Genomic DNA, 7979 nt, shown 5'->3' on the forward strand with positions numbered 1-7979 from the left:
TTAACTTTACTTAGCCCATTATTGCTCCTGCCGCAGTCCAACCCCTTCGGGGATTCTCAAAGGCTAATTTCAACTTGCCACCAGGAACAATACCGCTTTTATTGTTTAAAAATGACCAATAACGTTCTCAGTAATTTATCTGAATAGACTGCAGGGTGTTTCCCCACCCTACTTTTGTTCCTCCACACACACCCCCCACCCGGCACAATGACATACATTTGGGGTAAGAAAAATTGATCCTCTACAGCTGCAGCTTGTTCAACCGTTCAGTGGCGCATTTAAGCTTCGGAGTTCCTTGATGTCATCCTATTTATAAATTATAAAGGCTGTTGGGGAAATAGCAGGAGCAAACGTAGGAGGCATGATCCCCCAGGTCAAATAAATAGAGATGCTAAAAAGAATCAAAACGCTCAAGCAAACGTTGCCAGTTTGCAAAGCGAGTTCTTTTTTTCACCAGATCACATGGCCAACACCAAGCAGGTTTCCAGCAGGTCTGTAGCGTTGGCCTGCTTAAGAGACTTCTCAGCGGGGTCTGCAGGAAGAGAGGGTCAAGAGAGTCAAGATGGTAGCCACAACCCTGTGAACGAAGCCCCACCCATTTTTATGGGTGTTGCGACCAGGGGAGGGAGGCTTTGATCACAGGGTGGTGACCGCCATGGTGACTCTTTTGACTCCCCTGCTTCTCCTCCTCTTGAGGGCAAAAGAAGATGAACAGAAAGACACGACTCACCTTCTGTGGCACTGGAAAAATTAAGAGGGCCCTCGGTAATGTACTGTCTAGAGCAGGGTTTTCAGCCTTGGCTTGTCATGGGTCCTAAGAATAGCATAGAACAGTGTTTTACAACCTTGGCAACTTCAAGTTGTGTGGACTTCATGGCTGGCTGGGGAATTCTGGGAGTTGAAGTCCACATATCTTAAGGTTGTCAAGGTTGAGAAACACTGGTCTAGGGGCCACAGATCAGCAATATTCCACCCCACCAAAAAACCCTGGTTGCTCTTTCTAAATAAAGCAAGATTTCTTCTTTCACCTGAACCAGTTTAGAAAGGAATGAATGGGTCTCCTTTCCTTGTAGGCTCCCCATTCATACTCTGTATTATATATTTATTGTGACATCATTTTTTTTTAATCAGAAGAGTCCTGTACCTGGATCAGGTCAGTTCCTATGAAGGAATCCTGCATCAACAGCCACCAACCAAGAGCTTTGCTCTCTTCTGAGTTATGCTGTCTCCAGTTCCAGATGTCACACAGCTGTCAAAACTAAAAGCTGTTGCTAGCCAGATCCTACAGCAATGTGGATGTCCTAAGACTCAACCTCAGTCGCCATTACAACATCTGGATGGGCTTCCTTTAACAACCTTGACTTTCTCTGCATTTCATGTCAGTCAAACTGCTCTAATGTTTTGAGAGAGGAGGGCCCTTGCACACCCATAGCTCCCCCTCCCTAGCCCTCAAGAATAATTTGGAAGTCATTTATCATCCACTTCAAGCTTGCCAAAATGAAGTACCAAGGAGCAGAAATTCACTGCCCACCCTGAGCTACCATAGATGTTGGAGTATGGAAAATCTACTCACTCCACTCCATTCAAACAGGAAAAATAATAATAATAATAATAATAATAATAATAATAATAGGAATAATAATAGGAATAATAATAGGAATAATAAAAATAACACACACACACACAAATGAAGCTCAAATTGCAACCTATAAGCAGAATCTTCAATTTCAGTCAAATGAGAAATGTTTCTACTAATCCATCAATGGAGAGACTGCAATGAACCAGTCAACACCTGACAAAGAAGAAACTGCACTTCTGGACACAGCTGTGGGACAACCCAAAGAAATACAGCAAGAATGCAGCTTGGATAAAGGAGGTGGATAAGAATGAAAAAGGAGCTGAAATGAAAGAACTTGTAATAAGAGCAGAAATGGTGGAGAAAAGGGCAAGGAAGATCAAGAATTGGTCAGCACCAGGTGAAGATGAACTGCATGGTTTTTGGGTGAAGCATCTGACTGGTCTGCACCCACTCATTGCCAAGCAGTTTAACAACATGCTGCAAGGAGGTAAAACTGAAGATTGGCTAATGTCTGGCAAAACCTACTTGATAATGAAAGATCCAGCAAAAGGGGCAGCGCCAGGCAACGAGAGGCCACAACTTTCAAATTGCTAACTGGTGTGGTATCTTATGCAGTACAACAGCACCTAGCTGAAAACAAGCTCTTTCTGTCTGGGCAAGACCGCCCAAACAGCAGAGGGACAAAAAATCAGCTCCTAACTGACACAATGATTTTGGAAAACTGCAAAAGAAGGAAGACCAACTTGAATGCAGCTTGGACTGATTACAAGAAGACATTCGACTCCCTCTGGATTATTCGACTGGGTAATCAAGTGCCTAGAAATAACAGGAGTCAGCAGAAACATCAGAAGCTTTGTGCAAAGATCAATGGCACAGTGGAAGACAGTCACTGGTCAATGGTGATAGACTGGGAGAAGTTAACATCAAAAGAGGACTCTTTCAAGGTGACTCACTATCACCACTGTCATTGCATTGATTCCTCTGTCAGCAGTACTGAACAAGTCAGGCCATCAAAACATCAAAAACATCTGCCAGGTTATCCCACCTCCTTTACATGGGCGATCTGAAGCTGTATGGAAAAACACCATCTGAAATGGAATCGCTGCTCAACACTGTCTGAATATACAGCCAAGATATCGCAATGGAGTTTGGACTGGACAAATGTGCCACCAGCCTAGAAATCAGGGATCTGTGAGTTCTAGTCCTACCTTAGGCATGAAAGCCAGCTGGGTGACTTTGGATCGCTCCCTCCCTCTCAGCCCAACAAACCTCACAGGGTTGTTGTTGTGGGGAAAGTAGGAGGAGGAAGGAGTATTAGATATGTTTGATGCCTTGAGTTATTTATAAAAATAATAAAGGTGGGATAAAAAATCTAAAAAAAAAAAGTAAAAACTGAAGGAATTAAGATGCCCAATGGAAATAACATCAAAAGTCTGGATGAAGAAGATCACTACAAATACCTGGGCATCCTTCAGGCTGACAACATCAAGCACACTGAAGTCAAGAAGAAGGTTACTAGTGAATACATCATGAGAGTGAAGAAGATCTTAAAGTCCAAACTCAGTGGTGGAAATACCATCAAGGCAATTAAAACCTGGGCAATTCCAGTCATTAGATATACAGCTGGAATAGTGGACTGGTCTCAAGCTGAACTAGAAGCCCTGGATAGGAAGACCAGAAAAACAACGTCAGTGAATCATGCCCTTCATCCACACAGTGACGTTGGCAGACTCTACTTGCCAAGGAACATAGGCGGGCATGGAATGTTGCAAGTACACTAGACAGCTGAAGAAGAAGAAAAGGGCGTTGGAAAAATATCTGAAGGGCAGTGAAGAAGATGCACTGAAGCTGGTACACCATGAAGGCTTACTGAATGCCAAAGAGATCAAACTGGCCTACCAGAAAGACCAAATGAAGAATAGAAAAGAGATATGGCAAGACAAAGTATTACATGGCCAATACAAAAAAACTAGCAGGCAAAGCAGATAACAAGACCTGGCAATGGCTAAAAGCAGGAAAGTTGAAGAAAGAGAGAAGGGACTAATTCTGGCTGCACAAGACCAAGCTTTAAGAAAAAATGCATACAAAGCCAGAATTGAGAAGACAGAAAATGCCGCCTCTGCAAAGAAGCTGAAGATCAGTGGACCACCTAGTCAGCTGCTGCAAGAAGGTCGCACAGACTGACTACAGGCATGACAAAGTAGCAACGGTGGTGCATTGGAAGATCTGCAAGAAATACCATTTGACTGCAAGCAAGAACTGGTGGGGCCACAAAGCAGACAAAGTCATAGAAAATGAAGAAGCTCAAGGGCTCTGGGACTTTGGAATTCAAACAGACCGGCACCTGCCACACAACATCCCAACATTGTTGATAAGAAAGTCAAAAAAGTCTGGATTGTGGACATTGCAATCCCTGGAGACAGCAGAAGAGAAGAGAAAGAAATCACCAGATACAAAGACCTGCAAATAGAAGTAGGACGACTGTGGCAAAAGAAAGCAAAGATAGTCCCAACAGTAATAGGTGCCTTGGGTGCAATCCCAAAACATCTGGAGCACTACCTGAACACCATCGGCATTGACAAAACCGCCATCCGTCCATTGCAAAAGGCAGCTTTACTTGGAACAGCTTCCATCCTGCAACGATGCCTTTAATGCCATCAAACAGCAACATCTGCCTATGCCAGGTCCTTGGGAAGGACTCGAGAGGTGGACAAAAATGCCAAATCCAGTCTAAACATCAGGCTGACTCTTCCAAACAACAGCAGAGGGAGAGGGGCATCTGAATCTTGGGGGGAACTTCGTTCCAGAGGGCAGGTGCTGTGTCAGAGAAGATGTGCTTCCGGGGTCCCAAAAGATGGCATTGTTTAATCGAAGGGGCCCAGAGCGCGCCAACCCTGCCAGATCGAACCAACCGCCCAAATGCTAGGCTTGCCACACTTCTTTCACATTCTTTCACATTCTTCTTTCACCTTCTCCTTTCACCTTCATCTGGACCTAAGCAAGATAAATCAAGCAGTTTTTCCTATGAGGAAAAATGGAAAAAGTGCTGGGACACTTTTCTACTTGAAAGATCTAAAGACATGCAGGTCTGGCAGGCACAAGAAGGCCAGTGTTCCCACAACAGAGACACCAAACAACCACAGCTTTACAGAACTCAAAGAAAAGACGGATTTTATTGCTCTTTCAAATATACTGCAGCCGAATGAGAAATGAACCGGCCTGGCTTTCAAATGCAGCCAACATCATGAGATGATGGAACTGCGTTCAAATTAATGAAGAATCGTTGTATGGAAGCACCCTCTGTCAGCATCTTCTACGCGTATTTTTTAATCCTGGGATCAAGTCTCCTTTTAATGGCCATTGCTCCAAGCTAAAAATAAAAATAAAAAAATAGCCACATGGTGCAGCCTGTCGTTGAAGGGTGCTCTGTCTCCCTGGTCATTATGATATAGCATGGCAGCATGTGGAGACATAAAGATAACCGCATCTTCTGGGGTCCTACTACCGTATGTCCTCACACACACATTCTGCAAAAACTCTAAGAAAGAAAACCAGCTTTAATTCTTTGAAGGCTTGGGCTAGCTGGGACTGTAAATCTGAGGCTGCTGGTTCAGCATTGGCTGTTAGGCCAGTTTGGTTTAGTGGTGAAGGCACCAGGTTAGAAACTGGGAGACCGTGAGTTCAGGTCCCACCTTAGGCATGAAGCCAGCTGGGTGACCTTGGGCCAGTCCCCCTCCCTCAGCCCTGGAAGAAGGAGGCCAGGGCAAACCACTTCTGAAATCTTCCCTGGAAAACTACAAATACTTGTCCAGGTAGTTACCGGGAGTCAAGATTGACCTGAAGGTATATACACACGCACACACACAACCAGGATTACATTAGGTCTATGTAAGGTACAACCCTTGATCTGCATCTTTTGGTCTGCCATTTCCATGACACGTCCTTGTCCTTCCTCAGGACTGAAAAGGCAGGCAGGTGTCTGGTTTCTTCTCCCAGATAGTCACCCTCTGAAGCTTCTGCAAGAGCAGTAAATCTCATCAGTAACGCAAATGAGGTCGGTTGGGTGCAGGATAAACCCAGGCTCAAGATGCATTTTGTACATGTTGAGCAATTTGGACCAGGGATATTTTTTCAGAGCTTTACTTGATAGAAAAGGACTGTATTAAAGTATCACTGGAAATATGCTAAGACCGCCATTTTCAAACTGCCCAACATATGTTGAGTATTGCTGTGTTTCCCTTGAAAATTTAAAATGTCCCACGGCGCCCTTGTGAATTCACTGTGGTACCCCGGGGCACCATGGTGTACAGTTTGGGAACCTCAGGGCACCATGAAAAAATTACTGAGACACTAAGGACAGTGTAAAACAACATTTGGGAACTTTTGTGCTAAGAGATAGTATGAACAATAGTCCTTGATACCCTGTGTCTGTATTTTCCGGCAATTCTTAACTTATTTTTTTGGCTGTTGTATTTTTACAATGGGTTATCAGATAGATAGATGATGATAGATAGATAGATAGATAGATAGATAGATAGATAGATAGATAGATAGATAGACAGACAGACAGACAGACAGACAGACAGACAGACGGTGGGTGGGTGGGTGGGTAGATAGACAGATAGACAGACAGACAGACAGACAGACAGACAGATAGATGGTGGGTGGGTGGATGGATAGATAGATAGATAGATAGATAGATAGATAGATAGATAGATAGATTCAAATGTATACTGCCTATTATGTTGCTATTCTCCTGGAATTCAAAGCATTTATAATCCAGTGTAGTAAATGCAACTAAACCCAGAAGTTTGTAGGGATTGGCTGGAGAGCAAACGTCAAGCTGTAGAACTGGGCTTAAGTTTTCTTCCTGCACTGCAGTTTGACTAGGATTGCCATTTTTCATTCTTGCGTTTTCCAAACAACGTTCCTGCCTCCTTCTTACTATGTTCTTGTGATTTGTATATTTCCCTCCTGTCTTTTCTAAACTTTTTTGTAGCTTCCTTAAAAAATAACAATATATACTTAGGAGTCCCAGAATGATCTAATGAACCATGATTTTTGCTTTTCAGGGAAACTGTTTTTACTTGGAAATTCTTTCTTGTGTTCTGCATCTGTAACTGTGTCTGTTCAGCAGGTGCTTGATTATATTTTATTGCTTATTCTTTGGAGGGACCTTTAATTACTATGTTCCTTTTTCCCTTTTATCTTTAAAAATAGAGAAATAGCTCTCTCTTTTGGAAATAAAAAAGGAAAGAGTAAAGCAGTAATGAAAGATACCCCTGCATTCCCCCAGAACAGGAACTGACTAATTAATGGGCAGTGCTGTAATGTTCCAGTCCCACTGAACAGGAAACAATTACAGGGACAAAAGCCATTAGGAAAAAAAAATATTCTAATTAAGGTAGCAGGGGACCTTTGCTGAATAAACTCACATCTGGTAAACATTACTGGAGCATTTTATCTGTAGGCAGGTATTGTTGAATAATAAGCAGCTATATACAGTGCCATGTAGAACCATCATTTTAATTTAGTTCCACTCCATTTGATTATAGAAAAGCAATGCTAACAGCCCGGCTATGGAAGAAGCACAGCAGTCCAGTTATTGGATTATTGGAATTACAGTAGACCAGTCCAACTTTGTAGGATGTAATTCAAGTAGGGAATTTACTCTTTTTAATACAGGATTTTCCAGATTTAAAGCAGAACTCAAGATATGAATTATCTGAAGGTGCTTGTGAGTGTCTTTGGCTCAGTCAGGGAGAAAAAGCGATCAATAATTCAGGAGACACACCACTGTGCCAATATTGCCTGATTTAGATAACCCACCTGCGTTACCCTAGAAAACGAACTTGATAAGTTAATTCAGTTATTGACTCACCACAATGCATCTGGCTGAGTTGTAGTGTTGAAGACGATGGAGGGGGCGGGACAACAACAGTAACAACAACAGGAGACAGGGTCAAGATGGGCCACGTCCTGAAAGAATGTTGACTGAATACAAAATAAGTACTCTGAGGTGGTTTGGTCACAGGGAGAAAATGAATGAGGATTCAATTGCAAAATCAATGTATTTATGGATTAAATTTCTCAACACTCACACAGTCATAAGACTCTTGGCAGTACAAAAAAATAGACCATGCAGGGAAGCATGACACATGAAGGAAATGGGAATGAGTGGAGAGGAAGGGGAGGACCAAGGAAGTTGTGGTTGGAGAGACTGGTTTGAGGGTGGTGGCTGACGAGAACCCTGAGGTTTGAGGTTGATGGAAACCTCAAAACAGAAAGGCGAGAACGTTACAGAAGATAAGCAACAGTCAGTTGTGATGAAAGCAAGGAAGATTGGCTTGGACAGAAAAGGACAGAGAAGAACAGTGTTTGGTAATGTTATAAACTAAAT

The sequence above is a fragment of the Python bivittatus genome, unplaced genomic scaffold (genome assembly GCF_059951505.1).
Source record: "Python bivittatus isolate LINGU-HERP-01145 unplaced genomic scaffold, Pbiv_v1 ctg000700_np1212, whole genome shotgun sequence".
Taxonomy (NCBI): domain Eukaryota; kingdom Metazoa; phylum Chordata; class Lepidosauria; order Squamata; family Pythonidae; genus Python; species Python bivittatus.